Source organism: Megascapheus bottae, chromosome 14 (genome assembly GCF_031878675.1).
Source record: "Megascapheus bottae isolate mThoBot1 chromosome 14, mThoBot2.hap1, whole genome shotgun sequence".
NCBI classification, from domain to species: Eukaryota; Metazoa; Chordata; class Mammalia; order Rodentia; family Geomyidae; genus Megascapheus; species Megascapheus bottae.
Window position 1 is genome coordinate 51,602,379 of NC_143522.1, and position 18,361 is coordinate 51,620,739.

An 18,361-nucleotide genomic window follows, 5' to 3' on the forward strand; every position below is an offset into this window, starting at 1 on the left:
TACGACATACACAGAAGAAAGCCAGAAGTGGTGCTGAGGCTCAAGTCGTAGAGCTCTAGCCTTGAGAAAGTCTAAGGACTTTGCTAAGGCCCTGAGCTCAGACAAGGACTGCCAAAAAAAAAAAGTCTTACTCCCCTACCCTGAAAGGTTTCTCAACATGCCAAACTACAGAATAAAGACACAGATGGGGTTCAAATGATCAAACACTTGGCTGGAACAAAAGAAGGTCAGGGATAGTGCCCAGGCCCTGAGTTCAAGCCCCAGAACTGTCAAAGGAAGTGGATTCTGTCAACAGCTGGCAGATCCTGGGACCTCGACCTTCATGAACTCTGATTGCAGTCTTGTGTGATTCTACTTAGCATCCCCTGACTCCTGACCTGCACACTCTGGGAGACAAGTGCATGGTGTTCTAATATTTGAAGTTTAGGGTCATGTGTTGTACTGTGATGAGAAAGTAGCAGAGTACTGTAAAGTGATCAATAATTCTTCACATGATGTAGGATTTGTCACATCTTGGAGAAAAAAAGAAATGGAAGGAAATTCATTGAATAATGAAATGTTTTGATGGAGTTTGGGCAATGGCCAGGGCACTACCCTTGGGCTTTCTCAAGTCTAGTACTCTAGTACTTGAGCCACAGCACCACTTCCAGGCTTCTGGGTGTATGTAGTACCAAGGAATTGAACCAAAGGCTTCAATACTGATAGGCACCCACTGTAGAAATAGGCCACCTTCTGAGTTGCTTGATAAACATTCCCACACTTTGATTATAATCTTAAAAGATTCACAGTATCTTTCTAATGAACAACAAAATTCAAAACTTGAGTGATAATTCTGGGAGGAACCACATCAATATCTGTTTTTCCCTCCATAGGAGGTGTCCCAAATGCAATCTCTTAAGAAGATCCAGTTAACAAGAATAGAGTCACCAAGCACAGAAGCAAAAATTACAAAAGTGCATCAAGAACATCAGCAATGGACTAGGAGTGGCACAGTGATAGAGCGGTTGCCTAGCATTCAGGCAGCCCTGGGTTCCCTTCCCCTGAACCACATACACAGAAAAGGCTGGAAGTGATACTGTGGTTTAACTGCTAGAATGCTGTCTTTGAAAAAGCTCAAGGTGAGTGCCCAGGCCCTGAGTTATAGGCAGAGGACTGGCCAAAGTGGGGAAAAAAAAAGAATCAACATGCTATGGAATTTTGTAAGGTCAGTTTCTGCTTCTGTAGTTGTTTAATGTTATTGCCAGGTAACTTTTGACCCTAAAAATCATTGGGTGTCCATTCTTAATGAAGAATTTTGAGTCCTCATTTTGCTAAAAATGCATCTGAAGGGATGCGCTCATGGCATAGTCGTAAAGTGCTTGTCTAGGATGCATAAAGTGCTGGGTTCAATTGCTCAGTAGCACATACACAGACAAAAGTTGGAAGTGGTGCTGTGGGTGAAGTGGTAGAGAGGTAACCTTGAACAAAAGGAATTCAGGGAGAGCCCATGGCCCTGATTTCAGGTCCCAGAACTGGCCTCGATAAATAAACAAACAAACCAGTCTTCCTGATGTGTCCAGGTGCAGCACACAGGCCCAGATTGCAAGCCCCACAACTAGACAAAGCACATCTATTAATTATGTCCCCTCTCTTCCCCTCTATGAATGTGAATTTTAACATTCTACCCTGAAAGAGCTGAAAGCACATGTTAAAAGTCACTGAAATTGTGCCTCGCCTACTTCTTTGCTCAGGCACCAGATGGCACCGTTGTTTACAAACAACAGAGTCTCCATGGAGTATAATGAACCCAAAATTAGCTTCCTTATCTACCCTTTAAGGAGTTCTGCATTTTTCAGATAGTATCAAAAATAATCCCAGATGTCAGAGACATGTCCATTCGCAAAGATTGTTAAGGAAGGCCACAAGATTCATATAAATGAGGAATTAGAAACCAGACAGTTAGGAATTAAGGTTGCAAAGGCCCAGAGGAACTAAAGGCTGTCCAAGATGATTCAGGGAAAGAAAACATCCTGTGGTGTTTAGCCTTCTAGCTACACTAAGATAAAAAAAAGGATGCTCTGAGAAAATTATGCTTATGTTACACAAAATTACAAAGCTAAGCACAGAAATTTTCTTCCATAACTGCTTGCTTGCTTCCTTAAGCAGAATGTGCCTGGCAAACTATATGCATTTTTTCCTTTGTAAGTCCAAACCCAGTGAAGCTTGGGACTGTTCTTCACTGTGCAGATAGTGGACAGCAGTCGTGATCCATCAAGGATATGATTTCTAGCCCATCTAATTGAATCCTGGTGACTTTATTGCCATGGATTCAAGTCTTACAGTGAATTCAATTCACTCCTGGGTGGCCTTCATATATCAGTTTCTTCCTAACACTCCTTGCAATGTTGTGAGAAGTTCTTGAGTCACCCTTCTCCCTCTCATGTTCCTCTCATCTATGTGAGAAGGAGGGACTTCCTACACAGGGGCTGTGAAGGAACCAGCTGATTGGCTAGAGGAGCTGGAACAGTTACAGAGGCATTCCCTCACCCATGGCACAGGCTGGGTTGGGTACATCCACCTCTCAAAACCACACAGGCAGCATGCAGGGGATGTGGAGGGCTCTGCTGGGACTTCTGTGCACACACATTTGCTGTGAGTTGGGCTGTCCCACAGTCAGACTCCTGAGAGGGTGTCTCAGCTGTAGCATGTGGAGGGAAGGGAGAAAGATGTGCTTGAGAGTCCTGCAGACTTCTGTCTTCTCAAAATCCATGGCAACACTTTCAGAGCTTTGCAGTTCTGGAGATGACAATGCCACCAGTGATGATTTCTGTTTCCTCAGGTGTGAGCGGAATGCAGGTGGAGCAGAGTCCTCCAGCCTTGCTTCTCCAGGAGGGAGACAACTCCATGATGCAGTGCAACTTCTCTACCACTGCAGACAATGTGCAGTGGTTTCTGCAGCAGCCAGGAGGAAGCCTCATCACCCTGTTTTACATTCCCTCTGGAACAAAGCACAGCGGGAGACTCACAGCCACCACAGTCATCACAGAACGCCACAGTGTCCTCAACATCTCCTCTGCCCGGATCACGGACTCTGCCACTTACTTCTGTGCTGTGAGAGACACAGTGCTCCCCAGACACCTGCAGCCCCTACGTGAACCCTCAGCCTGGCGCAGCCTCTCCACAGCCACACACATCATGAGACCACGGCAGCACATTGGCACAGCTCCGTGTCTGTTTTCTGCACTGCCAGAGTTTTACCCAAAGTTGCTTTGCCCACCCCTGGGTTTGAGACTTTGTTCTTTCTTTCCTTCTCAGTCCATCCATCATCCTGCAACTATCTATCTTGGCTGATAAAAATGGGATCAAAATAATTTAACTATAACGTGCTGCATTCAGAGAGGACAAGGAGAAGATGCATGAAGAGAATCTCATTCATATAAAGAATTTTTGAGGGCAATGAAGCTCAGGTCACACATTCTCCCGTCCTCATCATCTACCCCAGGGACAAAGGCTATCCTCCACTCAGAGTCCTCACGAAAGACTGTGCCCAATAAGATGCTTGCAGACATTGCCACATGTCAGTGGAGGGATTTCAGAAAAAGCAGTGAATTTGAGGGAAAAGATGCTAAGAGTAGAGGAAGCCCAGCAGGCGTATCTATTAATGAATGTAACATCATCTTTACCCAACTATTACTGTTGAAATATGATTCTCTCTCTAATTTTATTCCCTTGCTTCTATATTTTGGACTCTCTTGTTACCCACATATATATTGGTGTACTCTAGTTTGCTGAAGGATTTTTTTAATCACTGAAAATATTTTCCCATGTCACTAAATGTCTTTTTGGTTGTTGTTGGAAGTCCATTCCATCAAATAATCATCTAGCAATTCCATCTGTCTTAAGATTCTCCATACATCATCCATTTCCTGTCCTATTCACTGACTTCTTTCTGCTTGGTTAGGGTCTGAAGTATTCTCCACAGCCTCATATTACAATGCATCTGTCCTCAGCTTGGAGACTCCAGGAAAAGGCCCAGTGGAAGGAAGAGGCCATTGGGCATGTGCCCTCAAGAGGATCTGGGGGACCTAATATTTGGTCTATCTGGTTCCTGGCCAAAATAGAATAAGCAGAATAGTGGACCTCGTGTTCTTAACACAGCACACTTCATTACACAAACACCAGAGGGGTGGGTCATGTCTGGAATGCGCTAAAATCTACAAAACTGACAGCACAGATCACTTCACTTCTTGTTGCTGAATAAATGCTGTTCAACACAGATGAGGGAGATCTGGGCACAGCCTACTTGCCACAGAATTCACAATTTAATAAAAAGCATGTAGTTTGTGTTCTCTAACTTTACATATTCCACTTATTCTCAGTGAACCTGGAACATGTTAAATAGGAGAGTTATTTATAAATTTGAAGCCTTTAAAATTTCCTCAGAAAGCCTTTACTCCAGGCTGGGCGTGGGCCTAGAGGTAGAGTGCTTGCCTAGCATGCAGGCAGACTGGGGTTCGATTCCTTGGTACGACATACACAGAAGAAAGCCAGAAGTGGTGCTGAGGCTCAAGTCGTAGAGCTCTAGCCTTGAGAAAGTCTAAGGACTTTGCTAAGGCCCTGAGCTCAGACAAGGACTGCCAAAAAAAAAAGTCTTACTCTCCTACCCTGAAAGGTTTCTCAACATGCCAAACTACAGAATAAACACACAGATGAGGTTCAAATGATCAAACACTTGGCTGGAACAAAAGAAGGTCAGGGATAGTGCCCAGGCCCTGAGTTCAAGCCCCAGAACTGTCAAAGGAAGTGGATTCTGTCAACAGCTGGCAGATCCTGGGACCTCGACCTTCATGAACTCTGATTGCAGTCTTGTGTGATTCCACTTAGCATCCCCTGACTCCTGACCTGCACACTCTGGGAGACAAGTGCATGGTGTTCTAATATTTGAAGTTTAGGGTCATGTGTTGTACAGTGATGAGAAAGTAGCACAGTACTGTAAAGTGATCAATAATTCTTCACATAATGTAGGATTTGTCACATCTTGGAGTAAAAAAGAAATGGAAGGAAATTCATTGAATAATGAAATGTTTTGATGGAGTTTGGGCAATGGCCAGGGCACTACCCTTGGGCTTTCTCAAGTCTAGTACTCTAGTACTTGAGCCACAGCACCACTTCCAGGCTTCTGGGTGTATGTAGTACCAAGGAATTGAACCAAAGGCTTCAATACTGATAGGCACCCACTGTAGAAATAGGCCACCTTCTGAGTTGCTTGATAAACATTCCCACACTTTGATTATAATCTTAAAAGATTCACAGTATCTTTCTAATGAACAACAAAATTCAAAACTTGAGTGATAATTCTGGGAGGAACCACATCAATATCTGTTTTTCCCTCCATAGGAGGTGTCCCAAATGCAATCTCTTAAGAAGATCCAGTTAACAAGAATAGAATCACCAAGCACAGAAGCAAAAATTACAAAAGTGCATCAAGAACATCAGCAATGGACTAGGAGTGGCACAGTGATAGAGCGGTTGCCTACCATTCAGGCAGCCCTGGGTTCCCTTCCCCTGAACCACATACACAGAAAAGGCTGGAAGTGATGCTGTGGTTTAACTGCTAGAATGCTGTCTTTGAAAAAGCTCAAGGTGAGTGCCCAGGCCCTGAGTTATAGGCCAAGGACTGGCCAAAGTGGGAAAAAAAAAGAATCAACATGCTATGCAATTTTTTAAGGTCAGTTTCTGCTTCTGTAGTTCTTTAATGTTATTGCCAGGTAACTTTTGACCCTAAAAATCATTGGGTGTCCATTCTTAATGAAGAATTTTGATTTCTTATATTGCTAAAAATGCATCTGAATGGATTGGCTTATGGCATAGTGGTAAAGTGCTTGTCTAGGATGCATGAAGTGCTGGGTTCATTTCCTCAGTAGCACAAAAGTAATTCAGGGTGAGCGCATGGCCCTGATTTCAGAACCCAGAACTGGCTTCAATAAATAAACAAACAAACCAGTCTTCCTGATGTGTCCAGGTGCAGCACACAGGCCCAGATTGCAAGCCCCACAACTAGACAAAGCACATCTATTAATTATGTCCCCTCTCTTCCCTTCTATGAAAGTGAATTTTAACATTCTACCCTGAAAGAGCTGAAAGCACATGTTAAAAGTCACTGAAATTGTGCCTCGCCTACTTCTTTGCTCAGGCACCAGATGGCACCGTTGTTTACAAACAACAGAGTCTCCATGGAGTATAATGAACCCAAAATTAGCTTCCTTATCTACCCTTTAAGGAGTTCTGCATTTTTCAGATAGTATCAAAAATAATCCCAGATGTCAGAGACATGTCCATTCACAAAGATGGTTAAGGAAGGCCACAAGATTCATATAAATGAGGAATTAGAAACCAGAGAGTTAGGAATTAAGGTTGCAAAGGCCCAGAGCTACACTAAGATTAAAAAAAGAGGATGCTCTGAGAAAATTATGCTTATGTTACACAAAATTACAAAGCTAAGCACAGAAATTTTCTTCAGTAGCTGCTCGCTTGCTTGCTTAAGCAGAATTTGCCTGGCAAACTGTATACATTTTTTCCTCTGTAAGTCCAAACCCACTGAAGCTTGGGACTGTTCTTCACTGTGCAGATAGTGGACAGCAGTCATGATCCATCAAGGATATGATTCCTAGCCCATCTAATTGAATCCTGGTGACTTTATTGCCATGGATTCAAGTCTTACAATGAATTCAATTCACTCCTGGGTGGCCTTCATATATCAGTTTCTTCCTAACTCTCCTTGCAATGTTGTGAGAAGTTCTTGAGTCACCCTTCTCCCTCTCATCTTCCTCTCATCTATGTGAGAAGGAGGGACTTCCTGCAGAGGGGCTGTGAAGGAAACCAGCTGATTGGCTAGAGGAGCTGGAACAGTTACAGAGGCATTCCCTCACCCATGGCCCAGGGCTGGGTTGTGTACACCCATCTCTCAAATCCACACAGGCAGCATGCAGGGGATGTGGAGGGCTCTGCTGGGACTTCTGTGCACACACATTTGCTGTGAGTTGGGCTGTCCCACAGTCAGACTCCTGAGAGGGTGTCTCAGCTGTAGCATGTGGAGGGAAGGGAGAAAGATGTGCTTGAGAGTCCTGCAGACTTCTGTCTTCTCAAAATCCATGGCAACACTTTCAGAGCTTTGCAGTTCTGGAGATGACAATGCCACCAGTGATGATTTCTGTTGTCCTCAGGTGTGGGAGGAATGCAGGTGGAGCAGAGTCCTCCAGCCTTGCTTCTCCAGGAGGGAGACAACTCCATGATGCAGTGCAACTTCTCTACCGGTGTGACCAGTGTGCAGTGGTTTCTCCAGCATCCAGGAGGAAGCCTCATCACCCTGTTTTACATTCCCTCTGGAACAAAGCACAGTGGGAGACTCACAGCCACCACGGTCATCACAGAACGCCGCAGTGTCCTGAACATCTCCTCTGCCCGGATCACGGACTCTGCCACTTACTTCTGTGCTGTGAGAGACACAGTGCTCCCCAGACACCTGCAGCCCCTACAAGAACCTCAGCCTGGCGCAGCCTCTCCACAGCCACACACATCATGTGACCACGGCAGCACATTGGCACAACTATATGTCTGTTTTCTGCACTGGCAGAGTTTTACCCAAAGTTGCTTTGCCCACCCCTGGGTTTGAGACTTTGATCTTTCTTTCCTTCTCATTCCATCCATCATCCTGCAACTGTGTATTTGGCTGATAAAAATGGGATCAAAATAATTTAACTAAAACATACTACATTCTGAGAGGACAAGGAGATGATGTATGAAGAGAATCTCATTCATATAAATAATTATCAAGGACATGAAGCTCAGTTTGCACATTCCCCTGTCCTCTCCATCTACCCCAGGGACAAAGGCCACTCTCTACTCACAGTCCTCATGAATGACTGTGCCCAATCAGATGCCTGCAGACATAAGATTAAGAGGAAGCCCAGAATGCCTATCCGTTAATTAATATATCATTATCAGTCCCCTAGTATTACTGTTGAAATATGATATTCTCTGTAATTTTATCACCTTGCTTCTATATTTTGGACTCTTGTTACCCACATATATATTTATGTCCTCTAGTTTTCTGAAGGATTTTTTTAATCACTGAAAACAGTCCCCATGTCACTAAATGTCTTTTTGGTTGTTGTTGGAAGTCTAGTCTATCAGATAATCATCTAGCAATTCCATCTGTCTTAAGATTCTCCATACCTCATCTATTTTCTTCCCTCCTCACTGACTTCTCTATTTGGTTTGGGTCTGAAGTATCCTCCCAAGGCTCATATTTAAAAGCATCTGTTCTCAGCTTGGAGACTCCAGGAAGAAGGCCAGGGGAAGGAAGAGGCCATTGGGCATGTGCCCTCAAGAGGATCTGGGGAACTTACTATATGGTTATTTGATCCCTGGCCACAATGCGATAAGCAGTCTAGTGGACCTCGTGTTCTTAACACAACACACTTCGTCCCACAAACCCCAGAGGGCTGGGTCATGTCTAGAATTTGCTGAAATCTACGAAACTGACAGCAAAGACCATTTCACTCTTTGTTGCTGACTAAACACTGTTCAACACAGAGGAGGGAGATCTAGATCCAGCTTGCTTTCCATAGAATTCACAATTTAATAAAAATTCATGCAGTTTGTATTCTCTAACTTTACATATTCCACTTACACTCAGTGAAACCTAGAACATGTTAAATAGAAGCAGTTATTTATAAACTTGAATTCTTTAAAATTTCTTCAAAAATGCTTTACTCTGCTCCCTGAAAGGTTTCTCAACATGCCAAACTACAGAATAAAGACACAAATGGCTCTCAAATGATCTAACACTTGGCTGGAACAAATGAAGCTCAGGGACAGTGCACAAGCCCTGAGTTAAAGTCCCAGACCTGGTATAAGAAGTGGATTTTGCCAACCACTGGCAGATGCTGGGACATCAACCTTTATGGTCTCTGGTTGCAGTGCACTGTGATTCCACTTAGCATCCAATGACTCCTGACCTGCACACTCTGGGAGACAAGTGCATGTTGTTCTAAGTTTCGAAGTTTGAGGTCATGTGTTGTACAGTGATGAGAAAGTAGCACAGTAAATAGAATGGAAGAAAGACAACCTCTTCAACAAGTGGTGCTGGCAGAACTGGTTAAGCACCTGCAGAAAACTAAAGTTGGATCCTTCTTTGTCACCCTGCACTAGAATTAACTCCAAATGGATCAAAGACCTGGAGGTAAAAGCTGACACACTGAAAACTTTACAAGAAGGAATAGGAGATACACTAGGCCTCCTTGGCACAGGTCGAAACTTTCTTAAGAAGGACCAAGAATCACAACAAATCAGAGAAAGGCTGGATAAGTGGGACTGCATTAAACTGCAGAGCTTTTGTATGGCCAAGGACATAGCTAGTAAACTAATCAGGAAGCCTACAGAGTGGGAGAAGATCTTCACCAACCAAACAACGGACAAAGGCCTCATATCTAAAATATATCAACAACTCAAAAAATTGAATCACTCCAAAACTAATCTCCAAAGTAACAACCATCCCATTAAAAAAATGGGTCAAAGACTTAAAGAGAGTCTTCTCTGAAGAAGAAACAAAAATGGCCTATAGACACATGAAGAAATGCTCGACATCTTTGGCCAAGAAAGAAATGCAAATCAAAACAGCTCTAAGATTCCACCTCACTCCAGTTAGAATGGCCAGGATCAGGAAAACGAATAATAACAGATGCTGGAGGGGATGTGGCCAGGAGGGATCACTACTACACTGCTGGTGGGAGTGAAAACTCGTTCAACCACTATGGAAAGCAGTGTGGCAGTGCCTGAAAAGGCTAAACATAGAGCTCCCCTATGACCCAGCAATTCCACTACTTGGCATTTACCCAACCATCCAGAATCTAGGGCATACTAAATCCACTAGCACAACAATGCTCATTGCAGCATTATTCACCATAGCAAAGATATGGAACCAACCTAGATGTCCCTCAGTTGATGAGTGGATCAACAAGTTGTGGTATTTGTACACAATGGAATTCTATGCTGCTGTCAGAAAAAAACGACATCACCCCATTTGTTAGGAAATGGAAAGGCTTAGAAAAAATCCTATTAAGTGAAGTAAGCCAGACTCAAAGGAACTTAGGCTCAATGGTTTCCCTCATTTGTCATAATCAGTAGAAACCTTGGGCTCTACTAGCAGAGATCTGCAATAGAGCAAAACCTTGATATATAAGGCCATATAGTATGAAGCTAATTGAAAGGACCTCCAGGATATTGAAACAAAAGCCATATAATGAATGATTGTTGTCCTTAATGTACTATGTTATCTTTCATCTCCTTTGCTGTCCCTTGGGTATCTCATATTGTTACAGTATCTCACTTTGTTATCTGATATATTGAATTTATTTGTATTTGGTTATTTGAAATTTGATAGGGAAGGGGGAAAAACCAAGATGGGGGTGAGTGGTGGGTGGGGGGGAGGGTGATGGGTACCAAGACATGTGAAAGGGTATCAATGTATGTGAATTAATGCACGTTCTATCTGGAAAATATCATGTAACCCTTTTATTAATTACAATAACAATACATAAAAAAGAAAGTAGCACAGTACTGTAAAGTGACGAATAATTCTTCACATAATGTAGGATTTGTCACATCTTGGGGAATAAAAAGATATGGAAGGAAATACATTGGATCATGAAATGCTTTGATAGAGGTTTGGCAATGGCCAGGGCACTACCCTTGGGCTTTCTCAAGTCTAGTACTCTAGTACTTGAGCCACAGCACCACTTCCAGACTTCTGAATGTATGTGGTACCAAGGAATGGAACCCAAGACTTCAGGATTGATAGGCACACACTGTAGAAATAGACAACCTTCTGAGTTGCTTGATAGACTTTCCCACACTTTGATTATAATCTTAAGAGTTTTCACAGTCTCTTTTTAATGAACAACAAAATTCAAAACCTGAGTGATAATTCTGGGAGGAATCACAGAAGTGTCCCAAGTGCAATCTCCTAGAAGATCCAGGTAAGAAGAATAGAGTCACCAAGCACAGAAGCAAAAATTACAAAAGTGCATCAAGAACATCAGCAATGGACTAGGAGTGGCACAGTGATAGAGCGGTTGCCTAGCATTCAGGCAGCCCTGGGTTCCCTTCCCCTGAACCACAAACACAGAAAAGGCTGGAAGTGATGCTGTGGTTTAATTGCTGGAATGCTGTCTTTGAGAAAGCTCAAAGTCAGTGCCCAGGCCCTGACTGGCCGAGGACTGGCCAAAGGGGGAAAAAAAAGAATCAACATGCTATGGAATTTTGTAAGGTCAGTTTCTGCTTCTGTAGTTGTTTAATGTTATTGCCAGGTAACTTTTGACCCTAAAAATCATTTGGTGTCCATTCTTAATGAAGAATTTTGAGTTCTCATTTTGCTAAAAATGCATCTGAAGGGATGCGCTCATGGCATAGTGGTAAAGTGCTGGTCTAGGATGCATGAAGTGCTGGGCTCAATTGCTCAGTAGCACATACACAGACAAAAGCTGGAAGTGGTGCTGTGGGTGAAGTGGTAGAGAGGTAACCTTGAACAAAAGTAATTCAGGGAGAGCCCATGGCCCTGATTTCAAAACCCAGAACTGGACTCGATAAATAAACAGACAAACCAATCCTACTGATGTGTCCAGGTGCAGCACACAGGCCCAGATTGCAAGCCCCACAGCAAGACAAAGCACATCTATTAATTTTGTCCCCTCTCTTCCTTTTTATGAATGTGAATTTTAACATTCTATCATGGAAGAGCTGAAAGCACATGTTAAAACTCACTCAAATTTTGCGTCCCCTACTTCTTTGCTCAGCCACCAGATGGCAATGTTGTTTACAAACAACAGAATCTCTGGATTATAATGAACCCAAAATTAGCTTCCTTCTCTACTGTTTAAGTAGTTCTGATTGAACATTTTTTCAGACAATATCAAAAATATTCCCAGATATCAGAGAAATGTCCATTCTCAAAAGATTGTTTCTGAAGGCCACAAGATTCATATTAATTAGGAATTAAAAACAAGAGAGTTAGGAGTTGAAACTGCAAAGACCCTGAGTAACTAAAGGATGTCCAAGATGATTCAGGGAAAGAAAACATCCTGTGGTGTTTAGCCTTCTAGCTACACTAAGATAAACACAGAGGATGCTCTGAGGAAAATTATACTTATGTTACCCAAAATTACAAAGCTAACCACAGTAATTTTCTTCCATAGCTGCTTACTTGCTTGCTTAAGCAGAATTTGCCTGGCAAATGTATGCATTTTTTTCCTTTATAAGTCCAAACCCACTGAAGCTTGGGACTGTTCTTCATTGTGCAGATAGTGGACAGCAGTCGTGATCCATCAAGGATATGATTTCTAGCCCATCTAATTGAACGCTGCTGACTTTATTGCCATGGATTCCAAGTCTTACAGTGAATTCAATTCACTCCTGGGTGACCTGCATATATCAGTTTCTTCCTAACTCTCTTTGCAATGTTGTGAGAAGTTCTTGAGTCACCCTTCTCCCTCTCATCTTCCTCTCATCTATGTGAGAAGGAGGGACTTCCTACACAGGGGCTGTGAAGGAACCAGCTGATTGGCTAGAGGAGCTGGAACAGTTACAGAGGCATTCCCTCACCCATGGCCCAGGGCTGGGTTGTGTACATCCATCTCTCAAAACCACACAGGCAGCATGCGGGGGATGTGGAGGGCTCTGCTGGGACTTCTGTGCACACACATTTGCTGTGAGTTGGGCTGTCCCACAGTCAGACTCCTGAGAGGGTGTCTCAGCTGTAGCATGTGGAGGGAAGGGAGAAAGATGTGCTTGAGAGTCCTGCAGACCTCTGTCCTCTCAAAATCCATGGCAACACTTTCAGAGCTTTGCAGTTCTGGAGATGACAATGCCACCAGTGATGATTTCTGTTTCCTCAGGTGTGAGCGGAATGCAGGTGGAGCAGAGTCCTCCAGCCTTGCTTCTCCAGGAGGGAGACAACTCCACACTACAGTGCAACTTCTCTATCACTGCAGACAATGTGCAGTGGTTTCTCCAGCATCCAGGAGGAAGCCTCATCACCCTGTTTTACATTCCCTCTGTAACAAAGCACAGGGGGAGACTCACAGCCACCACAATCATCCTGGAACGCCGCAGCTTGCTGAACATCTCCTCTGTCCAGATCACGGACTCTGCCACTTACTTCTGTGCTGTGAGAGACACAGTGCTCCCCAGACACCTGCAGCCCCTACAGGAACCCTCAGCCTGGCGCAGCCTCTCCACAGCCACACACATCATGAGACCACGGCAGCACATTGGCACAGCTCCGTGTCTGTTTTCTGCACTGCCAGAGTTTTACCCAGAGTTGTTTTGGGCACCCCTGGGTTTGAGACTTTGGTCTTTCTTTCCTTCTCAGTCCATCCATCATCCTGCAACTATCTGTATTGGCTGATAAAAATGGGATCAAAGTAATTTAAGTACAACTTGCTACATTCTGAGAGGACAAGGAGAACATGCATGAAGAGAAACTCATTCATATAAAGAATTATCCAGGGCAATGTAGCTCAGTTAGGTATGTAAGCACATTCCTCTCCCCTCCTCACCATCTACCCCAGTGACAAAGGCCACCCTCCACTCACAGTCCTCATGAATGACTGTGCCTAATCACATGCCTGCAGACATAGCCACCATGTCAGGGGAGGGATTCCAGAAAAAGTAGTGAATTTGAGGGAAAAGATGCTAAGAGTAAGAGGTACCCCAGCAGGCCTATCTATTAATGAATGTAACATCCTCAGTCTTCAGCTATTTCTGTTGAATATGTTACTCTCTACAATTTTATCATTTTTGCTTCTACATTTTTGAGTTTCCTGTTAGATACATATATAGTCATGTGTTCTATGTTCCTAAAGGTTTGAGTTTTTTTTTATCACTGAAAATAGTCTCTCTTGTCACCAATAGGCTTTTTGGTTATTGTTGAAATTCTATCCCGTCAAATAATCATCCAGAAATTCTATTTTTCTTAAGGATCTCCATACATCATCCACTTCGTATCCTCTTCACTTAGGTCTGTTCACACTTCAAAGCATCTGTCCTCAGCTGGAGTCTCCTGGAAAAAGGCTGAGTGGGAGGAAATAGCCATTGTGAATAAACCCCCAAAGAGGATCTGGGGAGCCTGGCCTCTTGGTGTCTTTTGTTCCTGGCCTCTATAGGATGAGCAGAATCCTGGACCTCATGGTCTTAGTGCAGCACAATGCCTCCAACAAACCCCAGAGTACTGGGTCTCGTCTAGGATGCACTGAACCCTACAAAACTGACAGTCCACATCACTTTATTCCTTGTTGCTGTGACCCAAAGCTGTTCAACTCAGAAAAGTCAGAGCAGGAGAGAGCTGACTCACCATAGAATTCACAATGAAAAATCATTCACGGAGTTTGGATCCTCCAAGTTTACACATTCCACTTACACCGAGTGTACCTGGAACACGTTAAATAGGAGCAGTTAATTATAATCTTGAATTCTTCAAAATTTCCTCAAAAAGTCTTTTCTCCTTTCCTTGAAAGTTTTCTTAACATCCCAAACTTCAGAATAAAGGCGTACATGGGGCTTAAATGATCAAACACTTGGCTGGAGCAAAAGAAGCTCAGAGACAGTGCCCAGACCCTGAATTCAAGTCCTTGACCTGGCATAGGAAGTAGATTCTGTCAACAGCCATGGGATCCTGGGACACTGACCTCTGTGAACTCTGACTGACATCTTGTGTGATTCTGCAGAGCTGGCACAGATTCCTGACCTGCACACTCTTTGAGACAAATGCATGGGATCCTAACTTTTGAATTTGTGGTCACGTGTTGCACAGTTATGCAAAACTAACAGCACAATAAAGTGATTAATAAACCTTCACAATATGTGCAGTTTATCACATCCTGAGGAAAAGAAATGCAAGAACAATGGATCATGAAATGTTTTGATGGACCTTTTTTATTTTCCCAGTCCTGAGGCTTGAAGTCATGGCCTGGGTCCTTTCCTTGGGCTTTATCAAGACTAACGCTCTGCCACTTGAGCCACAGCACCACTCTGGCTTTTTCTGAGTATGTTGTACCAAGGAATTGAACCCAGGATTTCTGTCATGCTAGGAAAGCACTTTCCCACTAGGCTACACTTCTATCCCCATGGTAGACTTCTTCTCCAATTTGATTATATACTCTTAAAGGTTTTCACAATGTCTTTCTAATAAACAACATAATTCAATACTTGAGTGATAATGCCAGGAGGAATCACAACAATACCTGTCTTTCCCTCCATAGAAAATGTACCAAATAAAACCTCTGAGGAAGGCCAAGTTAAGAAGAACCAGAGTCACAGAGTACAGAAATAAAAATTGTGAAAGCTTATCAAGAACATAAGTAATGGACCAGGATTTTGACCTAGTGGGAGAGTGCTTGCCTAGTGTAAAACTTGTCCTGGATTTGATTCCCCCAAACCACACATACAGAAAAAGCAGGAAGTGGTACTGTGGCTTGGTTTGTAGAATGCTAGCCATGAGAAAACTCAGGGAGAATGCCCAGGCCCTGAATTCTAGCCTGAGAACTGGCCAAAGGAATAAAAAGAATATAAGTAAGAAAATGCTATGTAATTTTGAGTTTGGTTTGTGGTATTGTGGTTGTTTAATGTTATTGTAAGTTAACTTTTCACCCTAAAATCACTTGGTATCCATTCTTCATGAATAATTTTGATTCTTATTTTGTTAAAAATGTATCTGAAGGTCTAGGAATGTGACTTAGTGCTAAATTGCTTTTCTAGGATGCAAGAAGTACTAGGTTCAATTCCCCAGTACCACATACACAGAAAAAAGCTGGTGGTGACACACTGTGGCTCAAATGATAGAATGCTAACTTTAAGCAAAAGAAGGTCAGGGACAGTGCCCAACCTGAGTTCAAGGCTCAAGACTGGAAAAAAAACATCACTTACAGATTTGCATCAGGGACAGCACACAGGCCCATAGTTCAAGACCAAAAAGAAGACAAAATGCATCTTAATTTCTGTCTTCCCTCTTCCTTTCAACAGATGTGAATTTTAACATTCTACCCTGGAAGAGCTGAAAGCACATATTAAAACTCACTGAAATTGTGCCTCGCCTACTTCTTTGCTCAGACACTAGATGGCACTGTTGTTTACAAACAACAGAGTCTCTATGGAGTATAAGGAACCCACAATTAGCTTCCTTCTCTACTGTTTAAGAGGATCTGACTGAATATTTTTCAGACAGTATCAAAAATAATCCCAGATGTCAGAGAAATGTCCATTCTTAAAAGATTGTTTCTAAAAGCCACAAAATTCAGATTAATGAGGAATCAGGAAAATAATCCCAGATTGAGAGAAATATCCATTCTCTAAAGAATGTTTCTGAGGCCACATGATTCATATTAATGAGGAATTAGAAACCAGAGAGTTAGGAGTTGAACCTGCAAAGGCCCAGAGGAACAAAAGGCTGTCCAAGATGATTCAGGGAAAGAAAACATCCTGTGGTGTTTAGCCTTCTAGCTACACTAAGATAAACAAAGAGGATGCTCTGACAAAAATATGCTTATGTTACACAAAATTACAAAGCTAACCACAGTAATTTTCTTCAGTAACTGCTTGCTTGCTTGCTTAAGCAGAATTTGCCTGGCAAACTGTATACATTATTTTCCTTTATAAGTCCAAACCCACTGAAGCTTTGGGCTGTTCTTCACTGGCCAGAGAGTGGACAGCAGTCGTGATGCATCTGGGATATGATTCCTAGCCCAACTAATTGAATCCTGGTGACTTTATTGCCATGGGTTCAAGTCTTACCATGGATTCAATTCACACCTGGGTGGCCTGCATATATCAGTTTCTTCCTAACACTCCTTGCAATGTTGTGAGAAGTTCTTGAGTCATCCTCCCCTCTCTCATGTTCCTCTCATCTATGTGAGAAGGAGGGACTTCCTGCAGAGGGGCTGTGAAGGAACCAGCTGATTGGCTAGAGGAGCTGGAACAGTTACAGAGGCATTCCCTCACCCATGGCCCAGGGCTGGGTTGTGTACACCCATCTCTCAAAACCACACAGGCAGCATGCAGGGGATGTGGAGGGCTCTGCTGGGACTTCTGTGCACACACATTTGCTGTGAGTTGGGCTGTCCCACAGTCAGACTCCTGAGAGGGTGTCTCAGCTGTAGCATGTGGAGGGAAGGGAGAAAGATGTGCTTGAGAGTCCTGCAGACTTCTGTCTTCTCAAAATCCATGGCAACACTTTCAGAGCTTTGCAGTTCTGGAGATGACAATGCCACCAGTGATGATTTCTGTTTCCTCAGGTGTGAGCGGAATGCAGGTGGAGCAGAGTCCTCCAGCCTTGCTTCTCCAGGAGGGAGACAACTCCATGATGCAGTGCAACTTCTCTACCACTGCAGACAATGTGCAGTGGTTTCTGCAGCATCCAGGAGGAAGCCTCATCACCCTGTTTTACATTCCCTCTGGAACAAAGCACAGTGGGAGACTCACAGCCACCACAGTCATCACAGAACGCCGCAGTGTCCTGAACATCTCCTCTGCCCGGATCACGGACTCTGCCACTTACTTCTGTGCTGTGAGAGACACAGTGCTCCCCAGACACCTGCAGCCCCTACAAGAACCTCAGCCTGGCGCAGCCTCTCCACAGCCACACACATCATGAGACCGCGGCAGCACGTTGGCACAGCTTTTTTGTACTGGCAGAGTTTCACATCCAGAGTTGCTTCGGGCCTCATGAGTTTGAGACCTCAGCCTTTCCATCCTTCTCAGTCCATACATCATCCTGCAACTATCTAACTTGGCTAATAAAACATGGGATCAAAATTAATTAACTACAACGTGCTACATTCTGAGAGGGCAAGGAGTAAGATGCATGAAGAGAATCTCATTCATATAAAGAATTATTGAGTGAATGAAGCTCAGTGAAGCATATTCATCCGTCCTCACATCTACCCCAGCGACAAAGGCCGCCCTCCACTCGCAATCCCCACAAATCCCTGTGCTAATCACATGCCTGAAGACATAGCCACCATGTCAGGGAAGGAATTTCAGAAAAAGCAGTAAATTTGAGGAAAAAGATGCTAAGAGGAAGCCCAGCAGGCCTATCTATTATTGAATGTAACATCCTTAGTTCCCTGCTATTACTGTTGAAATTTGTTTCTCTCTGCAATTTTTATCAAGCTTTCCCTCCATAATTGGTGGTCTCTTGTTAGGCACATATATATTTATTTTTTCTATGTTTCTAAAGGACTGACTTCTTTATTACTGAAGGTAGTCTGTCTTGTCACTGGGAGCCTTTTTTGTTGTCGTTGAAAGTCTATTCCATCAAATAATCTCCTAG

The 18,361-nt window shown here is 43.3% G+C and overlaps 1 long non-coding RNA gene across 1 annotated transcript; it reads left to right on the plus strand.

Moving 5' to 3' along the window:
* Positions 1–17,048: 17,048 nt before the first annotated feature.
* On the plus strand, positions 17,049–17,848 carry LOC150055262 (uncharacterized). Its single transcript, XR_016537691.1, has 2 exons — positions 17,049–17,137; positions 17,325–17,848. It is a non-coding gene; the product is annotated as an uncharacterized LOC150055262 (long non-coding RNA).
* Positions 17,849–18,361: the final 513 nt, after the last annotated feature.